A 12,775-nucleotide genomic window follows, 5' to 3' on the forward strand; every position below is an offset into this window, starting at 1 on the left:
GCAAAGAGACCGGTGGCATTTTGGCCCTGTTCTAAAGATTTGTGGAACTTTGGGCTTTAGAGAAATGATTTAGGGTATCTAGCAGAAGAAATGTCTAAGCAGCAAAGCATTCGGGTGCTGTTAAAGGCATTCGGTTTTTAAAAGGAAACAGAGCATAAAAGTTTGGAAAATTTGCAGCCTGACAATGCAATAGAAAAGAAAATCCCATTTTCTGAGGAGAAATTCAAGCTGGCTGCAGAAATTTGCATGAGTAATGAGGAGTTAAATGTTAATCACTAAGACAATGGGGAAAGTGTCTGGGGCATGTCAGAGACCTTTGTAGCAGCCCCTCCCATCAGAAGCCCAGAGGCCTAGGAGGAAAAATGGTTTCCTGGGCCAGGCCCAGGGTCCCCGTGCTGTGTGCAACTTAGGGACTTGGTGCCCTGAGTCTCAGCTGCTCCAGCTGTGGCTGAAAGGTGCCAACATAGAGTTCAGGCTGTGGCTTCAAAGGGTGTAAGCCCCAAGCCTTGGCAGCTTCCACATGGTATTGAGCCTGTGAGTGCACAGACATCAAGAACTGGGTTTGGAAACCTCCACCTAGATTTCAGAGGATGTATGGAAATGCCTGGATGCCTAGGCAGAAGTTTGCTGCAGGGCAGGGCCCTCATGGAGAACCTCTGCTTGGGCAGTGTGGAAGGAAAATGTGGGGTTGGAGCCGTCACACAGATTCTCTACTGGGGCACTGTCTGGTGGGGTTATGAGAACCATCCTCTAGACCCCAGAATGGTAGATCTACCAACAGCTTACACTGTGTGCCTGGAAAAGCCACAGCCACTCAATACCAGCCTGTGAAAGCTGTAGGGAGGGAGCCTGTACCCTGCACACCCACAGGGGCAGAGCTGCCCAAGACTATAGGAACCCACCCCTTGCATGAGCATGACCCAAAAGTGAGACATGGAGTCAAAGGAGATCATTTTGGAGCTTTAAGATTTGACTGCCTTGCTGGATTTCAAATTTGCATGGGGCCTGCAGCCCCTTTGTTCTGGCCAATTTCTCCCATTTGGAACAGCTGTATTTACCTAATGCCTGTCCCCCATTGTATCTAGGAAGTAATTTACTTGCTTTTTGATTTTACAGGCTCATAGGCAAAGGGACTTGCCTTGTCTCAGATGAGACTTTGGGCTGTGGACTTTTGAGTTAATGCTGAAATGAGTTAAGACTTTGGAGGACTGTTGGGAAGGCATAATTGGTTTTGAAATGTGAGGACATGAGTTTTGGGAGGGGCCAGGGTGACATGATATGATTTGGCTGTGTCCCCACTCAAATCTTGAATTGTAACTCCCACAATTCCCACATGTCATGGGAGAAACCCAGTGGGAGGTCACTGAACCATGTGGGCAAGTCTTTCCTGTACTGTTCTCATGATAGTGAATAAGCCTCATGAGATGTGATGGTTTTAAAAATAGGAGTTTCCCTGCTCAAGCTCTCTCTCTTTGCCTGCTGCCATCCATGTAGGACATGACTTGCTTCTCCTTGTCTTTCACCATGATTGTGAGGTCTTCCCAGCCACATGGAACTGTAAGCCCATTAAACCTCTTTCTTCTGTAAATTGCCCAGTCTTGGGTATGTCTTTAACAGCAGCATGAAAACGGACTAATACAATGCCTTAACTGAAGATGACTGATGATTAACTGCACAATAGCCTACATCATAAACATCTCAACTGGTTCAGCTTACACAATTCTGACTGGAAAATTAACATTAAGCAATCTTTCCACTCAATGGTGCCAAAACTGTTTCACCCACATCAGCTGCAGATAAGAACACAGCTTTCAATAGAAATTTTAAATAAGTGGGATCAACATCTTGGAACCCAGGAGGCAGAGGTTGCAGTGAGCCAAGATTGTGCCACTGCACTCCAGCCTGGTGACAGAGCAAGACTCTGTCTCAAAAAAAAAAAATTGTAACAGGAGATGAAACATGGCTTTCCTAATATGATTCTGAAGTCAAAGCAAAATCAAAGCAACAACTACCAAGAGGTACAAGTGGTCCAATCAAAGCAAAAGCAGATTGGTCAAGAGCAAAGGTAATGGAGACAGTTTTTAGGGATGCTCAAAGCATTTTGCTTGTTGACATTTTGGAGGGCCAAAGAATGATAACATCTGCTCATTATGAGAGTTTTTGAGAAAGCTAACCAAAGCTTTAGCAGAAAAATGCCCAGAAGGCTTCACTGGAGAGTTTTTCTCCACCACTACAATGCTCATGCTCATTTCTTTCATCAAAGGCAACTTTGTGAGAGTTTCAATAACAAATCATTAAGCGTCCACCTTACAGTCCTGATTTGACTCCTCTGACTTCCTTTTGTTTCTTGATCTTAAAAAGTCTTTAAAGGGACAGGTGCAGTGGCTCGTACCTGTAATCCCAACACTTTGAGAGGCCAAGGTGGGATGATAGCTTAAGACCTTGAGTTCCAGATGAGCCTGGGCATTGTAGTAAGACCCTGTCTTTATGAAAACATAATGTAAAAATAGCTGGTATGGTAGCATGTGCCTATGGTTCCAGCTACTTAGGAGGCTGAGGTGAGAGGATCGCTTGAGCCAATGAGGTCAAAGCTGCAGTGAGCCATGATCGCACCACTGCACTCCACCCTGGGTGACAGAGTGAGATCCTGTCTCTAAAAACAAACCAACCAACCAAAATGACTTTAAAATTCACCCTTTTTTTTCAGTTAATAATGTAAAAAAACAAAACAAAACAAACAAAAAAAACACTGCATTGACATGGTTAAATTCCCAGGACCCTTAGTTCTTTAGGGATGCACTAAATGGCTGGTATCATTGCTTGAAACTGTCTTGAACTTGATAGAGCTCATGCGAAAAATAAGGTTTATAGTTTTTATTTTATCTTTTAATTCAATTTTTCACTAACTTTTTGATGTTTCCTCATAAGCGCATCAAGAAAGTAGTAAAGTCTAAATCAAATGCAATTTAGAAAATAGCACTTATAAGTCATTCTGGGAAAGCATCAAAATAATGAAAGAACAAATTCTGCCTATGAAATATTGAGAATATGCAGAATGCAATGCAATTTGCTTATACAGTAGAACATTTTGAAAATGCATTCAGAGGAAAGAATATGGAGTGTTTCTTTGTCAGTGACAGGAAAACTTGCATAGAAAGTAAAGTGACTCATTTCAGTAATCATAGATTGAACATACACTGATTATCTGTGCTTTATCCAAGTTAATCATCTATGAAGCCAGTTTTGGAAGGCAATGCTTGTATTTCATTAGATTTTTACTCTAAAATGAATACAAAATAAGTGCTGTGACCATAAAGACTAAAAGAGAAATAAAATCAGATTGTATAAGACTAACATTAAAAATTCTAAAACAGGACAGGAGCAAATTTAAATTTTTGAATGATAGAATTAAATACAGACAATGAGAATTAAGAAATGAAACTGACAAAGAGGCTTTGGAAGAACCCAAATACTTACACTTCCATCTACCACCAACACTGAGAGATAGTAATGCAAAAGCCCTCACCCATGCCTACTGTCTTAGTCCATTTGGGCTACTATAACTAAATGCCTTAAACTGGATAATTTACAAGCAACAGAAATGTATTGCTCACAGTCTGCAGGCTGGGCACTGAGCTTAAGGCACCAGCAGATTCAGTGTCTGGTGAGGGCTCCTTTTCTGCTTCAAAAATGTCACCTTCTTGCTGCATCTTCACATGGAGGAAGGAGCAAACAGGCTCCCTCATGACTCTTTTATAAAGGCTCTAGTCCTACTTCTAAGAGCAGACAGAGCCTTCATGACCTAATCATCTCCCATAGGCCCCACCTCTTAATACTACTACATTGAAGAGTAGGTTTCAACATATCAATTTGGTGGGAACACAAACATTGAGATCATAGCACCTGCCTTTCTTCATCTCCCTTTGTCCCCTTTCTTTGTTCTATAACCTTGACATTTAGGAGTGAGCTCAGAGCCTTTCCTTTTTCCTTTCCATGAGTAAAACCTCATGTTCCCACCTTCGTACAACAGAAGAGGAATTTTTTCAACCTCATGGAAGAAATACAATGGTCTGAGCCTGTTTTAGTCAAAATAGAATTGAGGTATGATGTGGTAATAAGCAACCCTCAAATCTTGAGGGATTAACACATGAAGTTTTTTTCTTGAACACACAGTCTGTTGTAGATCAGGTGACCAAGCAGTGCAACGGTCTTCCATGAGATGACTCAGCAGTGCAGTCTGCTTCGTTATTGCAATTCTGCTACTTTAATGCACCACTCTAGGCTCACCACTGAAAGGAGAGAGTCAACTGAAGAATTTCACTGCTAGTCCAGAAGAGACACCTGTTACTTCTTCTTATGGGTCCTTAGCCAGTAATAGACTCATGGCCTCACTAGCTTCAAGGAGTGCAGTAGGGTTTTGGTGAACACTAGAAATGACTATGAAGACCTTTCCGTGCTTGGTTTTTCATATGCTAAAGGAATTTATAAAAAAGTTCTCTCTCTCCCAAAAACGTGATTATTTTAGGAATGCTATTATTTTTCTGTGGAGGCAAATAAAAATCTAATTTGATCCTTGATGCTGAGAAATGGAAGAATTCTCCTAGTGGGTGTATCTCCCATTCCTCCAAAACACTGAAACCCAGAGCTCCAATTAGCAGAAACTCCCTAGGGCCTAGTTGTAGAATGTGCAAATACATAGAAATGTTTCAAACATATGATCCCATTTTACAATGATATTAAAATATAGCATTAGACTTTGGTAATACCTGAGAAATAATGCTCATTTTATGTGCAGAGAAAAGGGCAAAATTGGCTGAAATTAGTTTAAAAAAAAAAAAAAAAAAAAAAAAACCTCATGATTGTTGAAAGCATTTAACTTCCTCATTGCAGAGTAAGAGAAACCCTAATATACAGATAATATACAAGCAAACGAAATCCTCTTCTACCTCCTGTTGCAAAAATCCACTCAATGAGTAACTATGAATTAGAAATCAAAACAAACAGCTGGTATCTAAGTATAGCCTCCTGAATATGGAGCTTTTTGGTTGACTGTATCTAAATATGTGATATATTTTAAAGAAGTCAATGTGGTTATTTCCTTCTGTCAAATGCATTATTTTGATACAATCAGGCAGTACAATTCTAAAAATAGGTTAGAAGGAGCAATGTTTAACCTATTTGATGAAGACTTAGGGAAGCACTTTGAATGCTGTTGACACGAAAAAGCAGTTTGTACACAATGATCCTCAGTAAGAAATAACATTCACAGATTTACCTGTGAAACCATACACCTCCCCCTCCCAAGTATTTATCTTACCAAATTTAATGGAACTAAAGCAGATAAAACTGTTCAAGCATGGGAACCAGTAATTGTTTGTAATTCATAAAAATGATTATTCACATGCAACACTTCCAGAGAAACTACCTGTCTATAAAGAAACTACCTACAGTTACAACAAAATTTTCTGCAAACATGTACTTTTTAATAGTCTACTTACCTAAAGGAATGATGCAAGCATCACTGCTTTTGGGGGAAGTGGAGATAAGAATTCTTGCCTATGCCCATCAGTACAATACACAATTTTAGGAGTTACACTCCAGCTCTAAACTCATACTGCAAATAAAAGATTTTGCTTCCAAGGCTTCATTTGCATGCTAAGCAATTAAGTCAGCTAGGGTCATCTATGCCCTAATAAAGTTAGAAAAAGACCTACTTCTAGGTCTTCCATGGTGACAAATTTCCCAAAGGTACACACTAGAACAATTGTTGAAACTATCCTTTTTGATATTGTGATTTGAAGTTAGAAATACACATTTTGGTCTCTATTTTTGGTTCGTGGTACAGAGCTCCTAAACAATGAACAGTAAACTTCTAAAAAATAGGGGTGCTAGGTTTATCTTTTTTTCTAATATTTGCTATTTGACCCCAGTTGCTGCACAGAGCTCCTAATCCCTTGGAATTTCCTGAATGATAGGAATATCTTTTGCACTAATGAGGTAACTCTTGACGAGTTTCTATATGGGTCCTAGGCCCCAGAAACACCAAGCCTTCATTAGAAACTTGGAACTTTCCAGCCCATCCCTTATCTTCTGGAAAGAGGATACAGGCTGTAAGTTGAGTTAATAATTGATCATGCCTACATGATGAAGCCTCCATAAAAATCTCTGATCTATGACTTTTGGAGAACTTGTGGGTTGAAAAACATACCCACATGCCAGGAAGATGATGTACCCCAATTCCATGGAAAAATAATCTCCTGTGATTGGGGCCCTTCTTAGCCTCACCCTATGTACCTCTTTATCTAGCTATTCATCTATATTCTTTGTAATATCATTTGTAACAAATGAATAAATGTAAGTAAAGTGTTTCTTTGAGTTTTGTCAGTCACTCTAGTAAATTTGTCAGTCACTCTAGTAAAAAAGCCTAAGAAGAGGGTCATGGGAAGCTCTGATTTGCAGTCAAGTCAGACAGAAATTTTGGGTAACCTGGGAACCTACTATTTGCAATTAGTATCTGCAAAATATTATGAGAATATAGGACAGAAAAAAAAACAAACTACAAACTGTTTTTTCTTTAAACATCCTTCCACCATGCACACCAACACAAGCCTAACATCCAAAATAATAAACTGTAAATACATATTAATCCATTTATTAATTCATCCAGTAAATTTTAACTGGACATATACTAACTACCAGCTATTATTTATGGACACATGCTAGACTCAAGACTAATGGCCCAGAAGACATTTATGTAGCCAACAAACATATGAGAAAAACCACAGCATCCCTGATAATCAGATACATGCAAATCAAAACCACAATGAGATACCATCTCATACCAGACAGAATGGCGATTATTACAAGGTCAGTAAACAACAGATGCTGGTGAGGCTGTGGAGAAATAGGAATGCTTTTACACTGCTGGTGGGAATGTAAATTAGTTCAACCATTGTGGAAGAGAGTATGGCGATTCCTCCAGGATCTAGAAGCAGAAATATCATTTGACCCAGCAATTCCATTACTGGGTATATACCCCCCAAAATATAAATCACTTACTATAAAGACACATGCAAACGTATGTTTATTGCAGCACTGTTTCCAATAGCAAAGACATGGAACCAACCCAAATGCCCATCAATGAGACTGGATAAAGAAAATGTGGTAACTATAAAACATAGAATACTATGCAGTCATAAAAAAGGAATGAGGAATGAGATCATGTCCTTTGCAGGAATACAGATGAATCGTGAAGCCATCATCCTCAGCAAACTAACACAGGAACAGAAACCCAAGCACTGCATATTCTCGCTCATAAGTGGGAGTTGAACATTGAGAATACATGGACACAGGGAGGGGAACGACACACACCAGGGTCTGGAGGTTGTGAGAGGTGAGTGGGGGGAACTTAGAGGATGGGTCAATAGGTGCAGCAAACCACCATAGCACACGTATAACTATGTAAAAAACCTTCATGTTCTGCCCATGTATCCTGGTTTTTTTTGTTTGTTTGTTTTTTTGTTTTTTTAAGAAGAAATAAAAAGGACTAATGTCACAACCAGTGCTGGCTACAATACAATAATGTGTGCCTTATATAGTAAGCAAATGAGAGTAAATGAGTTATTGCTCCATACCAGTTAATTACTTAGCTGGAAGCCTTCTCTGGAACAATAAGAATAGAAATGCTATAAAAAATAAACAAAATCATTTTGGCTATTCAGAGAAATGGCCAGTGGGATATTTTGTTTGTGGCTGACATGAAGCCATCTGGGAGCATTTACTCATACAGAGAAACTAATGATATTACTGAAACACTATGCCAAGAAATTTCTTCAAAATGTACAATGAGGCTTTAAGTGAATAAGCCATGTATACACCACATGTAAGAATAATAGAAAATGCCACAAACTTGAAATGCTTTGGGAGACACTGAATTTAGAAGGAGGCTTTAGGAGAATTCACAATGGCAGTGAACACTGATACATTCACTACACATCTGCAGGGACTTCATTCTTCAAGACAGAAAAATATGCTTCCCACCAGTTGTGACTCTATTATTTCACCATTAACTCTAGAATTTATATGAGTGCAGGATTATTGCCCAGAATCAACACACAGTTGGCATCTTTCCAAACCTGCAGACAATTCTTAGGCCACTGAGGGGACCTTAACTCTGAGAGCCTGGAAATTACTTTTAATTAGTTTCCTTTTGTCATCAGTGGACAAGAGATGATAAAAGGTAACATTTATACCTGTCAGGAACAACCCGCCAGGGAGCAGGCTTTCTTGGAGTTACCATTCAGAAAGGCAATCGTTCTGAGGAGTTAAAAACTATAATTTGGTTGGAAGAAGGAGATGCATTTGTCTCAAGGTCAGCCTGAATGCTTTATGGGTTCATATATTAATTTGGTTCACAAATACACAGCTTCATTTTCCCCCATCATCATCCAGAAGTGACCTTCGCCAAACTCTGGGTGTGGACTGAGTTTTTCATCACTTCTTTTCTACAAGATTCATCCTGCAATGGATGTTTATTTTCTGACTGGGGAATGTAAGTTTTCCACACAGCAATATTACACAGAAATGAGTCTTGTGGCTGTAATGCAGACTGCTCTTTCAGTTTGGCTATAAACAAATATTCCCTAAAAATCAGGACAAAAGGACAGAAGTAATAAGCCAAAGATCTATTTGTTCCAGGACTACTAAAAAATAATCATCTCAAATACGTTCACCATATAGAACCCCTAAAATGACTACTGTTGTCCAATCTAATTCTTGTTTGTATTCTGGCTATTTTAAATACCCTGATCTGATTAACCTTGCTTACTAGATTAAAAATGTATCTTATGAGCTGTTCAAACTTTTTCTTTCTTCTCTCCAAATTGGAGAAACTTAGAGGGCAAACTGGGCTGGCAGGACCTTCATAAATCTGATGGCTACTGTAGCTTTAACAACCATGCCTTGATGACCTTAAGTAAGTGGGGAAAGGGCTTAAACTGGCTTCTCATTGCCATCACAAATATCTGTCACTTACAAGCAGTTCTAAGTATGCTTAGAAAGTGAGGAGATGTAACTGCGCTGTACCTAATCAAAGGTGTTGATTCAAAATCACAGAATTCAGTTAATGTTATGGGGTAAGCTGAGAAAAGGAAAAACAGCACTCTTTCATTTCATCATTCTAAGACAGCCGACAACATATCAGCTTCTCTGTTTGCCTCATCTTAAATAATTTTAACACTTTTCCTCACTATTTTTCTTGACCACTTCTGAAATGTGGTGTTTACCACATCTGGAAAAAGATATGTATTTTCCAATTTTATATTCCATTGCATAAACATATTTGTTTGACGTTCTGTTCATTTTCATAAGATTTTTGATGACATTCAGACTAACTTCCTAATGTGTCTTTATGATTTCCAGTGACTGAGATGAATACTAGTATAGCCAAGAAAAATCAGAGTAAGAGCTGCAACTTTAGCTAAAGTCAAAGGCTAAATTTTACATGTCTTGGTTAATGTTAAGCTGACTGAGGCAGTACAGACCCTACTCTTTCTAGTGACTAGAAAATTTCAAGACTCTTCTGTGAATTTTTAAGTCATCTCAGCTGTTTGAGGTTTATTTTTTCTTTATAATCATGTTCCCAGCTCAGTCTGGGATTTGAGGCCTAAATAATGATCTTTGAGAAAATTATAAGGTGAACCTCCTGGGTAAAGACAGAAAAATGCCAAGGATTTGATTACTAATTGTGCCAATAACATAAAGGTCAGATATGCCCAGAGATCTAATGAATTTCCAGACACTTTCTCATTTTTTCCCCAAATCTAATAATACAGCTAAAGCACTGATTTCCTAATATGGATGGTATGGTTGTTGCTGTGCATGCTCTGATCACATCCGGACTCTAAGGAGAATAGTGTGGGACAGGGGGTTGGAAATTATGTAATAATATCCCCTCTCGATGCCAGGCCCTTCCTTTTTGTGACTAGAGCCAGTAATGTTGTGTCACCATTAGAATCTCACTTAGCCTGGTGTATTAGTCCGTTTTCACACTGCTAATAAAGACATACCTGAGACTGGATAATTTATAAAGACAAAGAGGTTTAATGGACTCACAGTTCCACGTGGCTGGGGAGGCCTCAAAATCATGGCACAAGGCGTAAGGCACCTCTTACACAGCAGCAGAGAGACTGAGAACCAAGCAAATGGGGTTTCTCCTTATAAAACCATCAGATCTCGTGAGACTTACAACTCTATGGGGGAAACTGCCCCCATGATTCAATTCTCTCCCATCGGGACCCTCTAACAACACCTGAGAATTATGAGAGCTACAATTCAAGATGAGATTTGGGTGGAGACACAGCCAAACCATATCACCTGGGTTTCTTTTTCCTCTCTTCCTCCACTACTGCTCCGAGCAACTTATTTTTGTACTGGAGCATTTTTCCCTGATACAATGGATATAATTTGGAAGCCTTTGATAGAAAGACTTGAAAGAGTAGTTAATTTCATTTACTTCATTTGTTTTCCAAGTCAAAGAATCTCAAAGAGAACTGCTGTGAAAAATGAGTATCTCAATTGACTGCCTTGAAGCTATGTATTTCAGACATCACAGTCAAAAATGCTGGGCTATTTCTTAAGAATGGACCGATTTAAAAATTTAGCTATTATCTAAGGTTGCAATTCTCCCAGTTTGTGTGAAGGTTTACCCTTTTATATCATGCAGTTCCCTTCCTTTGAGTATTGTTCCTCCCTTTGCTCTTTAGAATCCTACTCTGTCCAGCAAAGGGGAGATTTTAAACCTTTTTGTTTGTTTTGGTGAGCATTTTTAAGTAATATTGTCTGCTAGAGATTTACTTTTTCTTCAACATTTTTAGCTTACTAAATAGGGATTCAAGAAGTGTCCACCTGAATAAGTAGTATTTTATCATTTGCCTAATTGACTCACAACACCTTTTTCATTGGGTTCAAACACAGGCTATACTATTTACTAGCCTTTGACTTCCAGCAAATTACTTAACTTAGTTTGCTTATTTATATAATAAGGATAAAAAGAATAATACCTACCTCATAGTATTGTTGTAAGGATTAAATTAGCTTAACTTAAAAGTACTTAAAATGGTGACTGGCATATAGTAAAAATCTCAATACGTGCCACTGTTATTACTATTACTAATAGGATTATTATAATTTGTAAATTTGCAAGTTAAAATAGGCTTTAATTGTACTAGTTTTTTGCATTAACATAAACTATGAATATAGGCTGCCTACTCATATGAAAAATAAAATATGCACTAAAATTTTAATTTGTGTTTCACATTTTTATAAAATTAAGAAAATGCAAGAGGAGCTTTCCAAAGCCAGATCTTAAGAAATGGGACTTGAGACACTGGTATTTATAAGAAAAGCATAATGACAGACTAGTCAGAAAAATTACATATAAAAAGGTTTAGTGTAATTGTCAAATGCTAAGGATTACATGAGATAAAAGAGAAAACTGTATAGGTTATTAACATAGAGCTAGAGTGTGTGCATGTTGGATAAGTGTTGGTTAAGCATAGATAGGAGAATAACTATTGTCAAGTATTTTTATACTTGAACTTTCTCCACAACAATCCTCTGAGACCCTCGGTTATAGATAAAAGAATCTAAGGACTAAATAGACTAAGTATCTAAACACAAGTCTTCAGAACACTGTATTCCTTACGTGAGACTGAAGTGTAGTGCTCTTTTGACTCTACAATAATTGTACCTGCATTAGACAAAGGGCATAGATCAGAACAAGATGTACATAGTCCCTGGCTTCTCAATACTTCCAATTTAACAAACACAAAATTTGAAAAAGTAATTAGAAATGTTTTAAAAAAATTAAAAGGAGAACTTCTAGGTAGCTGAAGACAATGGTAGTAACCAAGCTACCACTATCCTACTGTATCTGCCTAAAACAACATCAAATAACAAGATGGCAAATGTAAATTTACACAAAAAAGCCCTTTGTATAACTTGAAGACACAGAATGCCAAAAGTTTCAAGTAACGATAGATTAAAAAAAAATTACAGAATTCCAGTACAATCTTCCATGCTACCAACTTAATCCCCACCCTCCATCCATGAGGCAAAAAGAGAAAAACTGTAGGAAGACAGAAGAGGAAGTAAAGAAAGGAGCCAATTGATCCAAATTATTCTCAGAAAGATTAATTCTACTTTAAATCTGAATATTCTAAAAGAACATTTGACTAGATCAGAACATGGATCACAGGGAAGGGATTTCAAAGTACCTATGGTTTAAAGGGGCAATCTTTGAAACACATAGCTTCTGAAAGAGAAAAAAAAGTCAATAAAAAAGGTAAGAAACTCCAGTTGGTAATCAGGTGGTGAAAGAAAAGAGAAACTAAAGGGAAAAATGCAGGATCCTACAGAACAAAAGAGAATCATAAAACCAGAGGACACACAGCCTTGCCACCCCCACCTAAACAAACAAACAACTCTGTTTACAATGTATGAACTTTATTATGTAAAGAGAGGGCAGCCAGGCATGATAGCTCATGACCGTAATCTCAGCACTTTGGGAGGCCGAGGCGGGCAGATCACAAGGCTAAGAGATCAAGACCATCCTGGCCAACATAGTGAAACCCCATCTCTACTAAAATACAAAAATTAGCTGGGTGTGGTGGCGCATGCCTGTAGTCCCAGCTACTCGGGAGGCTGAGGCAGGAGAATTGCTTGAAGCTGGGAGGCAGAGGTTGCAGTGAGCCGAGATCTCGCCACTGCACTCCAG

This window comes from Cebus imitator, unplaced genomic scaffold (genome assembly GCF_001604975.1).
Source record: "Cebus imitator isolate Cc_AM_T3 unplaced genomic scaffold, Cebus_imitator-1.0 Scaffold528, whole genome shotgun sequence".
In the NCBI taxonomy this organism is placed as follows: Eukaryota; Metazoa; Chordata; class Mammalia; order Primates; family Cebidae; genus Cebus; species Cebus imitator.